The sequence below is a fragment of the Tamandua tetradactyla genome, chromosome 8 (genome assembly GCF_023851605.1).
Source record: "Tamandua tetradactyla isolate mTamTet1 chromosome 8, mTamTet1.pri, whole genome shotgun sequence".
Lineage (NCBI taxonomy): Eukaryota > Metazoa > Chordata > Mammalia > Pilosa > Myrmecophagidae > Tamandua > Tamandua tetradactyla.
The window spans coordinates 66,982,653-67,004,492 of NC_135334.1; the positions used below are offsets into that span (position 1 = coordinate 66,982,653).

Consider the following 21,840-nt stretch of genomic DNA (forward strand, 5'->3'; position numbering starts at 1 on the left):
CCAGCATTACTAATCAAATGCCATGATCAGTGGTCTACCATGCCCACACCTTGTCCTGGAGAACAAGATTTTTATGTCCCTTTCTGTCACCAGCAAGCTAGCCATGGGCTGGACCCCATGACAGCCTGCTTTGAGCATGGGAGATAGGTGCCAGTAACAACGGAGAGAGCAATTTACTGTTTTTTTTGGTCTTATTTTGTTTTTTAACTGTTATTTGCTAGCCTCTTTCTTCTTCCTGCTCTTCCCTGGCTGCTGTCCTCCAGTGTTTCAAAATAGTTGTTTCAGACAGTTTTTACATGTTTAATAATTGTTTTAATAGAAGGACGGATTCCTGACTCCTGCTGTGCCATCTTCCCGTTGACAACACTTTTTATTGTTCTTTTTATTTTATTTTAGCTATCTTAGTGGTTGTGAAGTTATATTTTATTGTTTAGATTTGTATTCCCCTAATGACTAAAGACATATAGTATCTTTTCATGTGCTTATTAGCCATTTGTATATCTTTTTTTTTTTTTTTTTTTGGTGAAAAGTCTATTTAAGTCCTTTGACCATTTTGTTTTTAGGTTATCAGCCACGAAAAGAGAAACACCACTAGTGATTTCAGCAACATGAGTTCAGTGTGAACAATTTGTTAAACCTGAGTAGGAGAACTGAAAAAAAATGAAATGGATACACTGAGGTTGCTCAGGTATTACGACTGCAGTGTGCAACTATACCACCCTTAGGGTTGGAGGAACAAAGGGAAGAGGTTGGGGTTATTAGGAGCTTGGAGAAGAATCCTCTTCCCTACTCAGAGGTGAAACTTAGATGTCTGAAGAAAGTGATATCTGTCTAGTAGCGGATACCACATTAGAGATGGAGATTTCATTGAATTAGGACATATACCTCTGAGATAAGGGTGCTACCTGGTTAAAGGTTCACCTAAGCAAATTTTTAGAGTGGAAAACAAACTGCTGATTGGAAGCATCTACTACTGACAGACTGAAGATCTATTGCTGAAGCTATGCAGACAGAAACAGCATGTAAATAGAAAGTGACTTCTCCATTTCTGTCACCTAGGGTCCCCACCAATGGAATAAGAGAAGATGTTAAGTAAATTGCCCAAGATAATCCTTCTAGTAACTGATATAACTGACATTTAAACATAGGCAACCCTTTTCCAAAATTCAGGTTCTTAACCACAGTGATATACACCTAGAATTTCACTTTGACTTTCTATATATGTTCGTAAGTGAGACAGTTTTCTATTCTTGTACTTTTTTGGTTCACTTTTGGTATAGAGGTTTTACTAACTTCATAAAATGAGTTAGTATGGTAGTCGTTAGTTAATGCTGTTCAACAAAAGTTTCTGATTTGTCTTTCAAACTTATGGTAGGATTGTTCCCTTGAGTTAAGTATGACCATATGACTTGATTAACCTCTGAGAAAGTGAATAAAGGTAATAAGTAGTCATTTCAGGGTGGAAGCCTTTAATATCTGGCTGTCCATTATTAAACATCCCCTTTCCCTTTTTTAAGTGGGTCTACCACTCTCTATCAGCATCACACCAATGGTGAACACAGAACAGTCCTGCTGACTCAAGTTGGACAAGTAACCAAAAATGAAACAATGTTATTTTAAGTTAGCCCCTGAGAGTTAACTAGGTGTTTTGTTTTGAATTAGAGAAGTGGGTTTACAGAAAAGTCATGCAGAAAATAGTCAGGATTGTCTTTAACTACAGTATAACCAGCCTATTCTGTACAATTTCATTAGTTTTCATATTTTTCTATTCCCTGAAATAGATAAAGTTTGAATATTTAGCAACTTGCTTGTAGAATTAGCTGGGCCTACTTTTATTCTAGTATTATTATGATTTTTAAAGTATTAGTATCAATTTTATAGCTTCACCCTTTTCTAATATTGTTCTAGTCTTTTTTTTTTATAGTCTCCCTAGAGATTTGCCTCTTTTATCTATTCAGAGAAGTAGCTTTTGATTCTGTTTTGTTGCTTTATTTTCTCTTTATAAATTATTTATTTCTACTTTCATTATTTTGATTTTCTGACTTGAGTTGAATATTTGAACTCTTAATTCTGGTCATTCTTGTTTGTCAATAAGTGGCTTTAAAGAATGTAAATATCCAGCAACCTCTGCCCTAGCTTCATGCTGCAAGATTTGATAGGGTTACTTCCAATATTCAATTTCAAATATTTTGTCATTTCCATTATGATTTTCTCATTAACTCAAAAGTTATTTATAAGTATATTTTTAGGACTCCAAACTTGGGATTAATAAAATACATCTTTACTACTGATCTACAACTTACTTGGATTATGAGAAAGCATGATCTCTAAGATACATATTGTTTAAATTATGGAGGCTTCCTTTTTAACCTAGTATTTATTAGAACTAGTTAATGTTAGGTGTGTACATGAAAGAAATATATATGGATTATTGGGGGGGGGTTGTTGGTATCCCTATCATTCTGTTAAAGTTTGTTAGTTTTATCATTATCATCTTCTGTATCTTTAGTAATTTTTTGGCTACTTGTCTGTTAATTTCAGATGTAGGTATTAAAGTCTCCAACTATGACTGTAAATTTGTGAATTTCTCCTTGTTTTTGCTTTATATATTTGGAGGCTGTGATATTAGTTGGCATACAAGTTCAATATTGTTACCTACTTGGTGGGTTGTATATTGTAACACTGTCCTTCTTTATCCCTTTCAGTGATATTTTGTCTCAAATTTTGTGTTTAGCTTTTATAATACTTAGTCATTATTTAATATTTGCATGAAATACCTTTTTCCATTTCTTTACTTTCAAACTATGGGAATTTATTTTAGTTATAGGCAAACTCTAATACAATCTTTTAGTAGCTTTGTGCAATAAATACATTTATCTATTCTAATGTCTCTATATTTGACTTTCCTAATTTGTGTTTTCTGTTTATTTATTCAAAAAAATTTTTCTTCTTTCTTACCTTTTATTGGATAACTTTTCTTATACTCCTTTTTCCCTCTGTAATTATTTTGATATTCCTTCATGCTGATGTGTATAATTTATTCCTTTGTATTGTTGCTAATATTTCATTTTATGTATAAAATGATTTTTTTATGTATTGACTTGATGGGCTTTTGAGTTGTTTCTACTATGTGGCTATTACAAATAAAACTACTATGAACATTCATATTTAGATTTTTTAATGTGAATGTTTGCTTCTTTTTTTTTCTTGCGTAAATACCTCGGAGTGGAAATTCTTTGTCATATATGGTAGATCTAGGTTTAACTTTTGAAGAAAGTGTCAAATGGCAGTTCAATTTTACCTTTATGAGAGATTTCCAGTTGCTTCATATACTTACCAGCTCTTGATAACTTTATAATAGTTATACAGTGATATTTCATTATGGCTTTAATTTGCATTTTCCAAATGAATAATTTTTTTGAGCTATTGTTCTTGTGCTTTTGGACCATTTGTATATATCCTTTCATCAAGTGTCTTTTCAAACCTTTTGCCCATTTAAAAAAGTGTAGTGACATAGCATAAACTTTGCCATTCTAGCCACTTTTAAGTGTACAGATCATTGGCATTAATTACTTTTTCATTGTGTGCTGCCATCACCATTTGCCATTGCTAAAATTTTTTATCACCCAAAACAGAAATTCTTTACATTTTAAGCGATAATTCCCTATTTTTCCTTCCCCTAGTCCTGTTAAACTCTAAATTACCTTCTGTTTCTGTGAATTTGCTTCTTCTAGTTCTTTCATATAAGTGGAATCATGCAACATTAGTCATTTTATGTCTGGCTTACTTTGCTTCTAATGTTTTAAAGTTTCATTCATGTTATAGCATATATTAGAGCTTTATTCCTTCTTATGGCGGAATAAAATTCCCCTGTATATACACATTTTGTATATCCATTCATCTGTTGATGGACTTTTGAGTTGTTTCCACTTACTAGCTATCTTGAATAATGCTGTTGTGAAGATGGTGCAAAAGTATCTGAGTTCCTCTTTTCAGATTTTGGATTATATTTCAAAAAGTGGACTTGCTAGGTCATATAGTAATTCTAATGTTTAACTTTTTGAGGAACCACCAAATTGCTCTTTTGCCCATTTTAAAACCTGGTTTAATTTCTTATAGTTGAATTTTGAAAATTCTTTATATAATCTATACATACGGCTTTACCATGTGTGCCGTTTTGAAACTGTTTTTGTACCCCAGAAAAGCCACGTTCTTTAATCCTGAATATTGTAGGGTGGGATCTTTGATTAGGTTATTTCCATGAAGGTGTGACACCCCCAATTGTGAGTGTGAACTTTTGATTAGAGGGAGATGTGACTCCGCCTGTTTATTCAAGGTAGTTCTTGATTAGTTTACTGAAGTCCTTTAAAGAGGGGAACATTTTTGAAGAAAGCAGATGCAGACCTTTGGAGATGCAGAAAGAAAATGCCCCCGGAGAAGCTGTTTGAAACAAGAAGCTGGGAGAGAAAACTACCAGACATTATCATGTGCCTTCCCAGCTCACAGAGAAACCCTGAATGTCATTGACCCTTTCTTGAGTCAGAGTATCTTACTCTGGGTGCCATAGCTTGGACAGTTTTTGGCCTTAGAACTGTAAACTTGTAACAATAAATTCCCATTATAAAAGCCAACCCATTTCTGGTATATTGGATTTCAGGCAGCATTAACAAATTAAAACACCATGTGTAGGATTTTCACTGGTTTCTTCTGGTTTGTGACTGTTCATTCTTTTGGAAGTGTCTTTTGGAGAGCAACAGTTCTTAGTTTTGATGAAGTCCCAGGTTATCAGTGTTTCCTGTTATGATTATTTTTCTGGTTCCATTTTTTAATAAATCTTTGCCTAATCAAGGGTTGCAATGATTTTCTTTTATGCTTTCTTCTAGAAATTTTGTAGTTTTAGGTTTACCTTTTGATCTGTGATCTACCTTGAGTTAATTTTTTATGCGGTGCAAGGTATGGATCAATGGTCATGTTTCTGCATTAGTTATTCTATTATTCAACCTCATTTATTAAAAAGGTTATGTTTCTTCAATCAGTTGCCTTTTTACCTCTGTCAAGAATCAATAGATTATTGCTTCTCGGCCTTTTGGCTAAGATCAAGTGTAGTATCTGTTCTTATCAGTTTAATATCTGATACATCCTCTATCCGAGGACAATATATTAAATGGATTTTTGGAATTAGGAGATGAAATAGGAGCTTGCTCCATCCACTCCATGCATCGACCTGGTATTGCAGTACTTCCAGGAACGGTGCACCCCTCTCGGGGGAACAATAAATGTATAAAAAGTAAAAAAAAAAAAAAAAAAAAGAAGAATCAATTGATTAAACTAATTTATTTTTTATGCTATTGTAAATGAAATTGTTTTCTTAATTTCATTTTTAGATTGCTATTTTTATATTGAAGTGTTTTGGAACTTTGCCAAAGTTCTTTTAGCTATACTGGTTTTAGTGTGTGCATACAGTCTTTAGGATTTTGTATGTATGATATCATGTCTTCTGCAAATATAAATAGCTTTTCTTCTTTCCTGTCTGGGTGCTTTTGTTTCTTTTTCTTGTCTTTTGTCCTCACTAGAACAGCCAGTAGAATGTTAAAAGATTTTCATTTGTTGAATCAGTGTAGCTTTGCTGGGATAAATCTCATTTGCTCATGTTGTAATATCTTTTTAATGTGTTGCAGGATTAGATTTAGTAGGATTTTGTTGGGCAGTTTTGCAAATAGTGGTCTAGTTTTCTTGATTTCCCTGTCTTGTTTTGGTATCAAGGTTATATTAGCCTCATAGAGTCAGTTAGGAGATGCTACCTCCTCTTCCACCTTTTTTTGAGCAATTTGAGAAGGATTGGTATTAATTGTTTAAATGTTTCATAAATTTATCAATGAAGTCTTCTTGTCTTGGGCTTTTCTTTTTAGGAATTTTTCTTAAGCATTTTTTTTTCGTTTTTTTATTTTTTATTCTTACAAACACTCCCCTTTTCACCTTTCCCTATCTTCACAAAAACTTACAGTCTGCTTTCTATCTCTGAATTTGATATATCTAATCATCTCTTACAAATGATATATAGTTTTTCTCTTTATGTGCCTAGCTTATTTCACTGAGCATAATGTTTTCAAGATTATTCCATGTTGCAGCATGACTCAAAATTTCATTCTTATGGTCAAATAATATTCCATTGAGTATGTGTGCCACATTTTGTTTATCCATTCATTTGTTGATAAACATGAGTTATTTCCATCTTTTGGCTGTTGCTAATAGTATAACTATAAACACTGGTATAAAAGTATCTGTTTGAGACTCTGTTTTTAATTTCTTAGGGTATATACCTGGACATGGAATTGGGTTATGCAGTAATTCTATATTTAGCTCTGAGGAACTGCGATATTGTTTTCAATGGTAGCTGTACCATTTTACATTCTCACCAATAATGCACTAGGTTCCAATTCTTCTCATCCTCTAAAACATATTATTTTCCATTTTTTTAAATATTAACCATCCTGTTGGGTAATAAGTGGCATTTCATTGTGGTTTTAATTTGCATTTCCCCAATTGCTAATAATGTTAATGATCTTTTCATATACTTATTGACCACTTGTATATTTTCTTTGGAGAAATGTCTTTTTCCCTTTTTTAAATTGGGTTGTTTCCTTTTTTGTTGTTGAGTTGTAGAATTCTTTATGTAGAATCCTTATCGGATATATGATTTGGAAACATATTTTCTTCCATTCCGTCCTGTAGATGGTCTTTCTACTTTCATGGTAAAGTCTTTTGATGTTCTAAAGGAGTCATCTAATTTTGGTGAAGTCCCATTTATCTATTCTTTCTTTTGTTGCTTCTGCTTTTGGTGAACCATTGCCCAACAGAAGATCCTGAAGATGCTTCCTTATGTTTTATTCTAGGAGTTTTTATAGTTTTGGTTCTTGTGTTTAAGTCTTTTGATTCATTTTGAGTTCATTCTTATATGTGCTGTGAGATGGGGGTGCATACAGATCATCAGTTTTCCCAGCACCTTTTGTTAAAGAGACTTCTTTCACATTGAGTGAAATTGACATATTTGTGAAAAATCAGTGGCTGTAGATGTAAGAGTTTATTTCTGAAATCTCAGTTTGATTCCGTAGGTGTACATGTCTGTGCTAGTACCATGCTGTTTTGGTTACTGTAATATATGTGTCTTCCAACTTTGTTCTTCTTTTTCAAGATGATAATCTGATTTCAAGGTGATATTAAAGAGATTCTCCTGAGTGCCAGGAGTTAACAAAAGCAAGCCAATGCCCTAAACACCATTCACTGTCTTTTCAAATTAACTGTGTGTTAGTTGGTGCTCTCCTTCAAAGTTGAACCCTCTCAGGTCCACTGTAACCTTTGTTGTCTGCCTGCTTGAGTCTAGGCTCCTAACCTGTTTCCCTGTGTGGCCCTATGAGGCATGCCAGTCCCACACTGTTCTTGACCTGTGAGTATCAAAAACTGTTTTTTCATGGGTCTCTGGCATTACTCATCATTGTTGCATGTGCTGGTTTGAAATTATGTACCCCAAAAGAGCCATGTTCCTCTAATCCTGATTCAGTATTGTAGGGTGAGGTCTCTTGATTAGCTTGTTTCCGTGGAGAGGTGATACACCCATTTGTGAGTGTGACTTTTTGATTAGGTGGAGATGTGACTCTGTCCATTCATGGTGGGTCTTACTCAGTTTACTTGGGTTCTTTAAAAAAAAAACAAAAAAAGGAGAAAGCTCAGAAGTGACATAGATGCAGACATTTGGAGACAGAGACAGAAATAACTGGGTGCTAAGCAAAATTCACAGGAGTAGCCAGAACCTGAAAAGAAGAAATCTCTAGCCCCAGGAGATACTAAGCTAAGAGGTGAAACCCAGAATTTTGCCCCAGAACAGCTAAGTGTGGACGCACAGGAGCTTAGGGAGGAAGCCACTGGAATCAGAAGCTGGAAGCAGCAGAGCCAGGAACAAGAACCAGCAAATGCCAGCCACGTGCCTTTCCATGTGAGAGACATCAGCCTTTCTTAAGAGTTAAGGTATCTTTGTCTGGATACCTTAGTTTGGACATTTTTATGGCCTTAGAACTGTAAACTTGTAACTTAATAAATGCCATTTAATGGTCAGAAAATAGTCCATCATGTGGATATACCATATATTGTTATCCATTAGATTGTTGATCAACATTTGAATTGTTTCTACCTTTTGGTTATTATGAATTGTGCCTCTATAAATATTTAAGTACAAGTTTCTGTTTGAACATTTGTTTTCAGACGTATACCTAGGACTTGCTGGGTCATACGGTAACCCCATGTTTAATCACTTAAGGAACTTCCTGTTTTCCAAAGTGACTGCACCATTATACATTCCCACCTTCAGTGGATGAGGGTTCCAGTTTTCTTCATGCTTTTGGCAACAGCATGTACTTACCTGACTTTTTAATTCTAACCACCCTATTGTGTGTGTGAAGTTGTATTTCATTGTGGTTTTGATTTCCACTTCCTTTATGACTAATAATTTCACATGCCTTTTCATGTACTTATTAGGCTATTTGCATATCTTTCTTGGAGAAATGGCTATTTAGAATCTTTCCCATTTTTAAATAGAGTTATTTATAATTTATTTTTGAGTTGTAAGAGTTCTTTATATATTCTGGATACAAGTCCCTTATCAGATTTATGATTTGCAAATATTTTCTCCTATTCTCTATTGGTCATCTTTCCTGGCTCCATGGATTTGCTTATTCTGGAAACAGAATAAATGGAATCCTACAATATGTAGTCTTTTATGACTGCCTTCTTTTACTTAATAGCATAACATTTTCAAGATTCATCTACCTGTAGCATGTATCAGTACTTCATTCTTTTTTATGTCAAATAATATTTCATGTGATTTGCAACTATTTTCTTCTGTTTTATGGGTTGCTTTTCCCTTTCTTGATAGTGTCTTTTAAAGTACACAAGTTTCTAATTATGATGAAGTACAATTAATGCATCTTTCTGTTGCATGTGGTTTTGGAATCATGTCTGAGAACCCATTGCCAAGTGCAAACCATAAAGAGTTACCCTGTATTTTCTTCTAAGAGTTCTGTAGTTTTACCTCTTCCATTTAGTTCTTTAATCAGTTTTCAGTTAATTTTTGTATATGGTGTGGAACTTCATATGCAAAGAACTTCAGTCTTTGCATATGAACAGCCCATTGTCCCAAGCACCATTTATTTAAGACTATCCTTTCCTCATCAGATGGTCTTGGCACTCTTGTTGAAAATCAGCGGACCATATTTACATGGGTTTATTTCTAGATTATAAATTTTAGTCTATTAATCTACAAATTTCTGTCATTAAGTCATTGCCACCCTGTCTTGATTACTGCTGCTTTGTAGTAAGTTTTGAAATCCATGCATATAATTCCTCCACACTTTCTCTTTTTCAGATTGTTTTTTTCTATTGTGAGCTCCTTGCCATTCCATCTGAATTTTAGAATCAGCTTGTCAATTTCTGCAAAGAAGTCAGCTAGGATACTAATAGGATTGTGTTTACTAATAGGATTGCGTTGAATCTGTATATCAGCTTGGGGAGTATTGCTCTTTTCGCTATGTCTTCCAATGCAAGAATATGTTTTTTTCTTTCCCATTTATTTAGATCGTTAATGTTTTATAGTTTTTAGAATGCATTTATTCCTATTTTATTCTTTTGCATCCTATTGTAAATGGAATTTTCTTGATATCATTTCAGATTGTTCATTGTGAGTATAAAGGAATACAGTTGAATTTTGTGTATTGATCATGTATCCTGCAAGCCTGCTGAACTCAATTAGTTCTAGTAGTTTTTTAGTGGGTTCTTTGGCTTTGGTATTAGGGCAATAATGGCCTGTTAAGATGAATTGGAAAATATTCCCTCTTCTATATTTTGGAACAGTTTGTAAATCATTGGTGTTAGTTCATCTCACAGATCAGGGCTAGGTCTGTGAAGCCACAGTATTCTCAGCAATCCAGACCCAAGGTATAGTCTCTCTTGTAAGCCTGAGGGTTTCAGAAGGAAACTCCCACTTCTCAACCACACTTGACCAAGAGTTAGCATCAGCCTCTGGCAGATGGCGAAGATGGAGAAATGTTGGAGTTCTGTTCCTCCTGAAAAAAAAAGCCCTCGGTTGGGAGCTCAGGGTAGGGAGAGCCCTGTGATCTTGGCTATAGCAGTCTGGAGCAGAGACTGCCTTGCTGAGCTGGTAGGACGCAGTAGGCATTAGTTCTCTGCACATAAGCACATATTCTCACCTTTCTTACTCAACTTTTGTAGATTTTCTTGAATAGATGTTTTCTTCCCTTGCTGTTTACTCTTAGGACCATTTCCACAGGTTTTGAGTAGTTGTTTTTCTTTATTTTTCACCAGTTTTACTGGAGAGTGGGTCAGTGGAGTCAGCAATATAATGCTAAATGTAATTTAAAAATCTGAATTTGATCAAATTTTGTTTGCCTGCATAATAGCTATTCTTGGATTTATTTTTTTCAGTAATGTGATGAGCTGACCTTAGTCACTTACTCCTGCCTGGCATCTCTGTGGTCCTCCTTTACAGATAGTGGTTTAAGTTGCTGTTATTAATCTTGAGCCCTTTATATGCTTTGAAGAAAACTTCAGGATGATTTATTAAGTGAACTCATGAATACATGGCAGTGATTCTAAGGATCCAGTGGCCTGTGGGACCAGTTTCATTACTGCTCGAACTGTGCTCACCCAACAGTTTCTAAATTCTGGGCAGTAACCCGGAGCTTATTGTAAGCTTGTTTTTCATCACTGCATCTGAAATCAATGTACTTTTATTAATATCCTAGATAAAGTCACCTGTTTTTGTGACTGTAAGTATTTATCTGCTTGTAAATCTAGAAGAAATTTAAGTAAAAGAATTTATTGAGGAATGGAAAAAATTATATCTTTAGTCGTTATAAGTTGCTGTAAATTTCTATTATTCAGAAGCAGAATTGTATAACAGACTAGAATTGCAGAAACAGCATTCTTAAGACTTGGTGCTGAGAAGGTGCTGAGAAAAGTGTTAGAATATAGACTGTCTTTAGATGATTAGTTCAATAGTGCATTCTGGAACTCTCCCACTTTTCTACTGCTTCATACCTACATCATATTGGCAGGTTCTTCATGAATTCACAAAGCTTCTGACCTTTTCTTCTCTTTCAAAATCTTTCACCATCTGAGGCATTTTGAGAGAATGGATCTGTTAAAGGTTATATATCAGGTCTACCGCATGAAAAGGTTGAGAATCTTGGTTCAGTTGGAACAAAAGCTGCATTTTACAGTGCAACATGAAAAGGATAAATAAATCTTTAGAAGAAAGTTGTAATTACATAAGTATGTAATTATACTGGAAATGAATCTGTTTATAAAATGTTCTAGGTGATGAATGAATTTAGAGATATAAAGTTTGTGTTTTGGAAAATCATCATGTTTTTTTAAAATATGATCAACTTTTATAGCTGCACTGTGCAAAACCATAACCACTGGCCATATGTGGCTATTTAAGTTATATTTATATTATATTATATTATATATTTAACAGTACATTAAACATTACTTAAAAGTAAATAAAATTAGAAGTCCTGTTCCTTGATTTTATTAGCACATATCAAGTACTCAGTAAGCATAGTAGCTAGTGCTACTGAATTGGACAGTGCAGATATAGAACATTTCCATATTTTTAGAAAGTTCTTCTGAATAGACAGCACTGCTTTGTTGAATCAAAAGTGCAGAAAATTTTTTATTTTTAATTTAACATTAATGTGGATTCATTTTTATGTTGAAATTTTTGCCTGTTTGTCATCAGTTGACAAAGTAGTAGGAACTGCTAGTATCCTTGAAGTTTATCAGCTTCTCAGTTCTATTTGTAACCAAATAAGTAGATAGATAAATTATGTTAGCTAATAATTCATTATAAATTTTACTTCTAAACGTGATAGCCTTGTGCTAACCAGTATAGTAGTCACTATCCACATGGCTCTGTAAGCATTGAATTGTGGTAGTATGGATTAAAATGTGCTATAGATATAAAATGCACAATGTGCTTTGCATACTCATTATTTTAAAAGGCTGTAAAATATCTCAAGGTTTCGTATTGATTATAAGTTGATAAATAACTATTAGGACACCTTGTTAAATAAAAATGTATCTTTAAAATTAATCTCGATTTGAATCCAAGATGGCAACTTAGTGAGGTGTGGAATTTAGTTCATCCTCCAGACCAGCTAGTAAATAGTCAAGAACAGTACAGAACAACCGCTGGGGCCGCATCAGTGACCAGACACACGGCATACACCAGTCTGGACAAGCTGAACCAGCCACGTTCCCACCCAGAACCATGAGTCCCCCAAGCCATGGAATTCGGCGCCCCTCCCCCACAGGCTGGTTCCCAGAAGGGCAAGGAAACAGACTTTACTAGCAGCAGGGGCTGAGCTCAACCAAGCTCCAATTGGAACTAATTAACAAATTCTGACTACTGAAAAATAGGCCCCAGTTCAGAATAAAACTCGAATAAGAGGTGAAGTTACTAATTTTTGTCCCGGTGCAGATGAGACAGGGCTGATGGGGCTTAAAAAACAGTTTTTTTGGATCAGACAGCACAAAATACTTGAAAAGGTCTGGACACTTAGGACGTGAGATACATAGAGCAACGTACCAACTTAAGCTCTTGATTAACAAACCATAGAACAGGGGTTCTGCTCTGAAAAGGATTTTTTTTATCTTTGTTTCTACTGCTTAACTTCACAACTGCATGGTATCTCAAGCTCCAGCTGGCCCAAGCAGGGGTAGGATTAAGCTTGTCTGACAGATAAAGAGGCTGTTCAGATGAAAGAAGTTAATTCCCTCAAGGCTCTATTTTACCCAGGAGAGGGGTGGGGCTCAGGTAGAATCCCTCCCTCAAGGAATTTAGACCTCAGGGACTGAAAAACTGAAGCAACTAAAGCCAGCATGCAAATTCTCTGTCTCAACCGCAGCCCCCAGCAGAGAGACTGCGGAAGTTAAAGGTACCATGTCACTTTATGTTGCTGGGACCCGCAGACAAGCACCACATACTGGGAAGGATAGGAAAAACACAGAGTCTAGAGGCTTTGTATGAAAGTTTGTCAACCTGCTGGGTCTCACCCACGGGGAAAACTGATGCAGTTGACTCTTCCCTCCCAAGAGGAGGCTAGTCTGGTCTGGGAAAATCTATCTTACTGGGGCCTATAATATCTAAGTGAGACCCTCCTAAGGGGGGAAAAAAAGGCTCCATAGAGGCAGGGCAAGAAACAAGAAAACAAAAACTGAAAAACTCTGATCTGCTAAACAAAACCTATGCTAGAGGTCTAGAATAAGCTGAACTGGATGTCAAAGAACAGATAGAGAACAGAGCCGTCCAACAAGAAAATCCTAGGTAAAAGTGTGAGAACAATTTCCAGAGTAAACTAATTAGGAAATTAAATGCCCCTAGAAGCTAGCAAAAAATAGCAAATCATACTAGGAAAATTGAAGATATGGCCCAGTCAAAAGAACAGACCAACAATTCAAATAAGATACAGGAGTTGAAACAGCTAATTCAGGATGTTCAAATCCACATGGAAAATGTCATCAAAAATCGTATCACTGAATTGAGGGAAGATGTTAAGAAGGCAATGGGTGAACAAAAAGAAGAAATTGAAATCTGAATAAACAAATGGCAGAACGTATGAGAATGAAAGATAAAGCAGAAGAGATGAAAAAAACAACAGAAACCTACAGTGTTAGATTTCAAGAAGCAGAAGAAAGGATTAGTGAACTGGGAGGATGGGACACCTGAAATCCAACAAGCAAACAAAAAGATGGGGTAAAGAATGAAAAAGTATGAGCAGGGACTCAGTGAATTGAATGACAACATGAAGCACATGAATATATGTGTTTTGGGTGTCCCAGAAGGAGAAGAGAAAAGAAAAGGAGGAGAAAGACTAATAGAGGAAATTGTCACTGAAAATTTCTGAACTCTTATGAAAGACTTAAAATTACAGATCCAAGAAATGGAGCATGCCCCAAACAAAATGGGTCCAGATAGACATACTCCAAGACACTAATCAGAATGTCAGATGTCAGAGAAAGAGAATTTTGAAAGCAGCAAGAGAAAAGCAGTCCATCATACACAGCAGAAGCCCAATAAGACTATGTGTAGATTTCTCAGCAGAAACCGTGAAGGTGAGAAGACAGTGGGATGATATATTTAACATTCCAGAACAGAAAAACTGCCAACCAAGAATTCTATATCCAGTAAAATTATCCTTCAGAAATGAGGGGGAAATTGCAACATTTTCAGGCAAAAGAATCACTGTGGGAAATTGTAACCAAGAGACTGGCTCTGCAAGAAATACTAAATGGAGCACTAGAGACAGATGGGAAAAGACAGGAGAGAGAGGTGTGGAGAAGAGTGTAGAAATAAAGACTATCAGTAAAAGTAAAGAAAAAATTAGATGTGTGTATTAGTTGGGGTTCTCTAGAGAAACAGAATCAACAGGGAACACTTGCAAATATAAAATTTATAAAAGTGGATCACGTGACCACAGGAATGCAGAGTCCAAAATCTGCAAGGCAGGCTGTAAAGCTGATGACTGTGATGGAGGGTCTGGACGACTCCACAGGAGAGACTCACCAGCCGAAGCAGGAATAGAGCCTGTCTCTTCTGAATCCTCCTTAAAAGGCTCCCCATGATTACATTAAGCATGACTCATTGCAGAAGACACTCCCCTTTGGCTGATTACAAATGGAATCACCTATGGATGCAGCTGACGTGATCATGATCTAATTCTATGAAATGTCCTCATTGCAGCAGACAGGCAAACACTTGCCCAACCAGGCAATCAGGTACCACAACTTGGCCAAGTTGACACATGAACCTGACCATGACAATATGACATACAAAATCCAAAAGTCAAAATGGTAGAAGTACTGCTCTTACAGTGATGACACTAAATGTTAATGGATTAAACTTCCCAAACAAAAGACCTGGACTGGCAGAATGGATTAAAAAATAGGACCCATCTATAAGCTGTCTACAGGAAATGCAGTTTAGACCCAAGGACAAACATAGGTTGAAGGTGAAAGGTTGGGAAAAGATATTTCATGCAAACAACAATCAGAAAAGAACAGGAGTAGCTATACTAATATCCAACAAATTAGATTTCAAATGTGAAACAAAAGAGACAAGGACACTATGTATTAACAAAAGTAACAATTCAACAACAAGACATAACAATCATAAGTACTTATGCACCCAGCCAGAGTGCTCCAAAATGCATGAGGCAAACACTGAAAGGAGAAATGACACATCTAATACAATAATTGGATATTTCAGTTACCCACTCTCATGAATGGATAGAATAGGTAGATATAGAATCAATAAAGAAACAGAACATGAATAATGCAATAAATCCAGTAGACTTCACAGACGTTTGTAAACCATTTCACCCCACAACAGCAGGATACATCTTTTCTCAAGTGCTCATGGTTCATTCTCAAGAATAGATCATATGCTGGGTCACAAAGTAAGTGTCAACAAATTTAAGAAGATTGAAATCATACACAACACTTTCTCAGATCATAAAGGAATGAAGTTGGAAATCAATAATAGGTAGAGTGCCAGAAAATTCACAAATACATGGAGGCTCAACAACACACTCTTAAACAACCAGTGGGTCAAGGAAGAAATTACAAGAGAAATCAGTAAATATCTCGAGGCAAATGAAAATGAAAACACAACATATCAAAATTTATGGGATGCAGCAAAACAGTGCTAAGAGGGAAATTTATTGCCCTAAATGCCTATGTCAAAAAGAAAGAAGAGCAAAAATCGAGGAATTAGCTGTTCACTTGGAAAAACTAGAGAAAGAACAGTAGTGTAACCCCAAAGCAAGCAAAAGGAAAGAAATAATGAAGATTAGAGCAGAAATAAATGAAACTCAGAACATGAAAACAATTGAGAAAATTGACAAAACCAGAAGTTGTTTCTTTGAGAAGATCAATAAGATTGATGGACCCTTAGCAAGATTGACAAAAAGAAGAAGAGAGGGGACGCAAATAAATAAAATCAGAAATGGAAGAGGAAATATTATCACTGACCCCGTGGAAATAAAGGAGGTAACAAGAGGATACTATGAGCAACTTTATGCTAATAAGCTAGACAATGTAGATGAAATGGACAACTTCCTAGAAAGGTATGAACGGCCAACATTGACTCGAGAAGAAATAGACAGCCTCAACAAACTAATCACAAGTAAATAAATTGAATCAGTTATTAAAAAGCTCCCCAAAAAGAAAAGTTTAGGATCAAATGGCTTCACATGTGAATTCTACCAAGCATTCAAGAAAGAATTAGTACCAATCCTGCTCAAACTCCTCAAGAAAATTGAAGAGAAGGGAAGGCTACCTAACTCATTCTATGAAGCCAACATCACCCTAAAGCCACACAAAGATACTAACAAGAAAAGAAAGTTATAGTCCAACCTCTCTAATGAACATAGATGTAGAATTTCTCAACAAAATTCTTGCAAATCGAATCTAGCAGCACATTAAGAGAATTATACACCATGACCAAGTTGGATTTATCCCTGGTATGCAAGGATGGTTCAACATAGAAAACTTAATTAATGTAATACACCTTATCAACAAATCAAAGCAGAAAAACCACATGATCATCTCAATTGATGCAGAAAAGGCATTTGACAAAATTCAGCATCCTTTTTTGTTGAAAACACTTCAAAGGCTAGGAGTAGAAGGGAACTTCCTCAACGTGATAAAGGGAATATTTGAAAAACCCACAGCTAACATCAACCTCAGTGGGGAAAGACTGAAAACTTTCTCCCTAAGATCATGAACAACACAAGGACGTCAGTTATCACAACTGTTATTCAATATTGTAAGTTCTAGCCAGAGCAACTTGAAAAGAAGTAAAGCTCTCACTGTTTGCAGATTATATGATACTATATGTCGAAAACCCTGAAAAATTCACAGCAAAATTTCTGGAGCTAATAAATGAGTACAGCAAAGTGACAGGTTACAAGATCGACACTCAAAAATCTGTAGTGTTTATATACACTAGTAATGGTCAATCTGAGCAGGAAATCAAGAAAAAAAAATTCCATTTACAGTTGCAACCAAAAGAATAAAATATTTAGGAGCAAATTTAACTAAGGATACAAAAGACCTAAACAAAGAAAACTACTAGAAATTACTAAAAGAAATCACAGAAGACCTAAATAAATGGAAGGGCATACAATGTTCATGGATTAGAAGATAAAATATAGTTAAGGTATCAATTCTACCTAAATTGATTTATAGATTCAATGCAATACCTGTTAAAATCCCAACAACTTACTTTTCAGAAATAGAAAAACCAATAACCAAATTTACTTTGAAGGTCAAGCTGCCCTGAATACCTAAAAATATCTTGAGAAAGAAAAATGAAGTTGGAGGTCACACACTCCCTGACTTTAAGGTGTTTTATGAAGCTACAGTGGTCAGAACAGCATGGTACTGGCATAAAGATAGATATACTGACCAATGGAATCGAATAGAGTGTTCAGATATAGACCCCTTATCTATGGACAGTTGATCTTTGATAAGGCAGTCAAGCCAACTTACCTGGGACAGGACAGTCTCTTCAATAAATGGTGCTTGGAAGACTTGATATCCACATGCAAAAGAATGAAGGAGAATGTGTATTTCACACCCTATACAAAAATTAACTTAAAATGGATCAAAGATCTAAACATTAGAGCTAAGACCATAAAACTTTTAGAAGAAAATATATGGAAATGTCTAATAAAACTTGTAATAGGAGGCAGTTTCCTAGATCTTACACCCAAAGCACGAGCATTGAAGAAAGAAATAGATAAATGGGAACTCCTCAAAATTAAACACTTACGTGCATCAAAGAACTTTGTCAAGAAAGTAAAAAGGTTACACAATGGGAGACAATATTTGGAAACGACATATCAGATAAGGGTCTAGTATCCAGAATATATAAAGAGATTGTTCAACTCAACAACAAAAAGACAACCCAATTACAAAATGGGCAAAAGACATGAACAGACAGTTCTCAGAAGAGGAAATACAAATGGCTAAAAGGCACATGAAAAGATGCTCGACTTCTCTGGCTGTTAGGGAAATGCAAATGAAAACCATAATGAGATACCATCTCATACTTACCAGAATGGCCATTATCAATAAAACAGAGAAAAACAAGTGCTAGAGAGAATGTGAAGAGAGAGGAACATTTATCCACTGTTGGTGGGAATATAAAATGGTACAACCTCTGTGGAAGGCCTTTCCTCAGGAACCTAAGTATAGAATTGTCATATTATATAGCAGTACCATTGGTAGTATCTATTCAGAGGACATGAGGCAAGTACATGAACGGACATTTGCACACCAATGTTTATAGCAGTGTTATTTACAATTTCTAAGATATCGACACAGCCCAAATGCCCATCAACAGATGAGTGGCTAAACAAGCTGTGGTATATACATATATGGAATATTATGCAGCTGCAAGACGGAATATAGTTATGAAGCATGTAGCAACATGGATGGACCTTGAGGACATTATGCTGAGTGTGATTAGCTAGAATGAAAAGGACGAGTACTATATGGTCTCACTGGTATGAACTAACATTAATGATTGAACTTGGAGAATTTCAGTTAAGAACAAAGATTATCAGAAGATAGAAATAGGGTAGAGATTGGGTAATTGGAGCTGAAGGGATACAGATTGTACAGCAGTATCCGTTTTACTGATGATAAAAATTCAGAGATGGATAGCACAATACTACCTGAGTGTAGCACGGATCATGTAAGTACACTGAATGAAACTGAATGTGAGAATGATAGAGGGAGGAGGGCTGGGGGAACAAAGAGATGATAAAGACTGAAATGGTATAATCTAGGAATTACTTGAGTGTACAATGACAATGACTAAATGAACAAATTAAGAAATGTTTTTGCATGAGGAAGAGCAAAGGAATGTCAGTATTGCAGGGCGTTGAAAATAGATGGTCATTCATATTTTAAAAGTTCAACTTCTGTGTGAGACTAAAGCAGGAAATGTTTATTTGCTAGAAAATTTGTGTTTTGACTAGTGCATTTCCTAATTTAATGTATATAGACAGTTTAATTGAAGACCATAAGTACATGGAACCTTGAATAGGGCATGAGATTTTCTAGATTTGTCCAGGTTAGTGTGATGCCCCAGTAAATCCCAGAGTGATTTGAACAGTGAATAAAGAAGTATTTGCAAAGTCTCCTTGGGGAAATGGGGGAAAGTTCAACTTCCTCATTTGGAGAATTCCTCATATTCTCTCAAGCAGTGGGGCCAACAGAATCAATAGGCTGAGCCCTCAATCTTGGGGTTTGCCCCTGTGAAACTTATTCCTGAATAGGACAGACTAAGCTTACTAAAAATTAGGCCAAGTCACCCGCAGAGAAGCTCTCTTGTTGCTCAGATGTGGCATCTCTCTCTAAGCTCAGCATGTGAAATCACTGCCTTCTCCCCTCCCTACGTGGGACATGACTTCCAAGGGTGTAAATCTCACTGGCACCCTGGGACAGAAAGCCTGCTTGACCGAAAGGGGGTAGAGTGAAAAGAGACAAAATAAGGTTTCAGTGGCTGAGAGATTTCACACAGAGTCGACAGGTTATCCTGGAAGTTATTCTTATGCACTATATAGATATGCCTTTTTAGTTTGTGATGTATTGGAGTGGCAGGAGGGAAGTACCTCAAACTGTTGAGCTGTGTTCCAGTACCCTAGATTCTTGAAGACAATTGTAGAAAGATACAGTGTTTACAGTGCGACTGTTTGATTGTGAAAATCTTGTGTCTGATGCTTCTCATGTCCAGGGTTTGGATATATGAGTTAAAAATATGGATATAAATAAATAATAGGGGGTTGAAGGATAAAATAAGTTGGGTAGATATGTAAACACCTAGTGGTCAATGAGAAGAAGGGGTGAGCCCTTTGGTATGTGTTAGTTTTTTCTTCTTTTTATTTGTTTTGCTGTAGTGATGGAAATGTTCAAAAAATGATGATGGTGATGAATATAAACTATGTGATGATATTGTGAGCCATTGATTGTACACCCTGTATGCATCACCATTATCTGTGTTTAAACTTTCTTTCATCCCCCAAACAGAAATTCTGTCCTCATTAAGTAATAACTATCCATTTCCCCTGGGAACCTCTATTCTACTTTCTGTCTCTACAAATTTCCTTATTCTTGGTGTTTCATAGAAATGGAATCATATAGTATTTGTTCTTTATCTGTCATCTGTTGGTTGAACTTGGAGTGCTTCCACCTTTTGGTTACTGTGAATAATGCTGGTATGAACTTCAGTGTACAGAAAATACATCCATGTCCCTGCTTTCAGTTCTTCAGGGTATATGCCTAGGAGTACAATTGCTGGATCATATGGTAATTCTGTGTTTTCCTTTCTGAATAACCGCTAAACTGTTTTCCACAGTTACATCATTTTACATTCCATCAACAATGCTTGAGAGTTTCAATTTTTCTGTTTCCTCACCAGTACTTATTTTTCAAATTATTTCTAGTAATAATCATCCTAGGATTTTTTTTTTTTTTTTTTTTGTATGGGCAGGCATCAATTATTGAACCCGGTTCTCTGACACGGCAGGCGAGAATTCTGCCTGCTGAGCCACTGTGGCCTGCCTGCCACCCTAGGATTTTGACCTTTTTTATGTTTGTAATTATGACTACTAGAAAATTTGAAATTATATGGCTCACCTTATATTTCTCTTGGATAATGCTGTTAGACCCATTGTTTTAATAAGCAAATCAGGTAATAAGTAGTCTTTATTTCTGTATGCCTTAACTAATAGTTACTGGATTTATAAAGTTGGGTAAAAACATATTTATTGCAAATATTTATTTTGTTTTCTGTTGGGTGTTTAAAAATGGTATCAATAGTTTCAAAATATTTAGTATGGAAGCCTTGTGCAGTAGGGGAGATATGCATAAAACAGTGCTGCTATACATTTAGCCAATTGTTATACCTTTCAGACAGACAGTAAGAATACTGTGGACATTTTAAGGAGAAAAAAGTTGTGTGCTGGAATCATTGGGAAGCTGTCATAGAGGCTCTTGGGATTTGCACTGATCAGACATTGAAAGATGAATGTGATTCAGTGGGAAGGAAACAATAAGGTGGAGGGTTGGAATAAAGCTCAGGTAGGTATTAGGCCTCAGGTAGGTTTTGGGTCGTGGATATGTTTAGTGGTCAGTGGTCAAGCCAGTATGATTACAATCAAGGTATTCTGTGTAGAAGTGAGTGGGAAGTGTTGGAATGTTAATTGGGACTCTGAGGCTAGGGTAGGACATTTGGATGAGTTTATATAGGTTTTTAGGCACCATCCAAGCTATTTATGTACTGAGAAGTGCCTTAAAAGCAGTTTTTTGTTTTTTTTTTTTTTTTTTTGGAAGATCAGTTTGGATGAGAATGCCCTTTGTTGTGTTTTTTGTTTGTTTGTTTGTTTGTTTTTCATTTTTTCCCCCTTAGTTGTTTTTGAGATGAGGAAATACAGCGATAACTTAGGAAAATTGGGAGAAATAGGGAGTAGGTGTGAGACAGAAAGACAGAATCATTAAGACTGCTGAATTTGAGATAAAAAGAGAAGGCGGAATTGAAAGTGAGATTGGTTCCAAAAGGAGCACAATAGAAATAAAAGTATTTTAACTTTATACAGTGTTTTACTATTTTAACCCTCTATGAGATAGTCAGTGCAGGTTTTTATTACAGATGAGGAAACTGAAATTCAGTGTTTAAAGGATTTGACCAGAATCTAG

The 21,840-nt window shown here is 35.6% G+C and overlaps 1 protein-coding gene and 1 non-coding gene across 3 annotated transcripts in view; both read left to right on the forward strand.

The window, feature by feature from the left end:
* RSF1 (remodeling and spacing factor 1) overlaps positions 1–21,840 on the forward strand; it is a 185,183-nt gene that overhangs the window by 22,927 nt on the left and 140,416 nt on the right. The gene's annotated exons all lie outside the window — the stretch shown is intronic.
* On the forward strand, positions 5,071–5,261 carry LOC143645363 (U2 spliceosomal RNA). Its single transcript, XR_013157083.1, has one exon. It is a non-coding gene; the product is annotated as a U2 spliceosomal RNA (small nuclear RNA).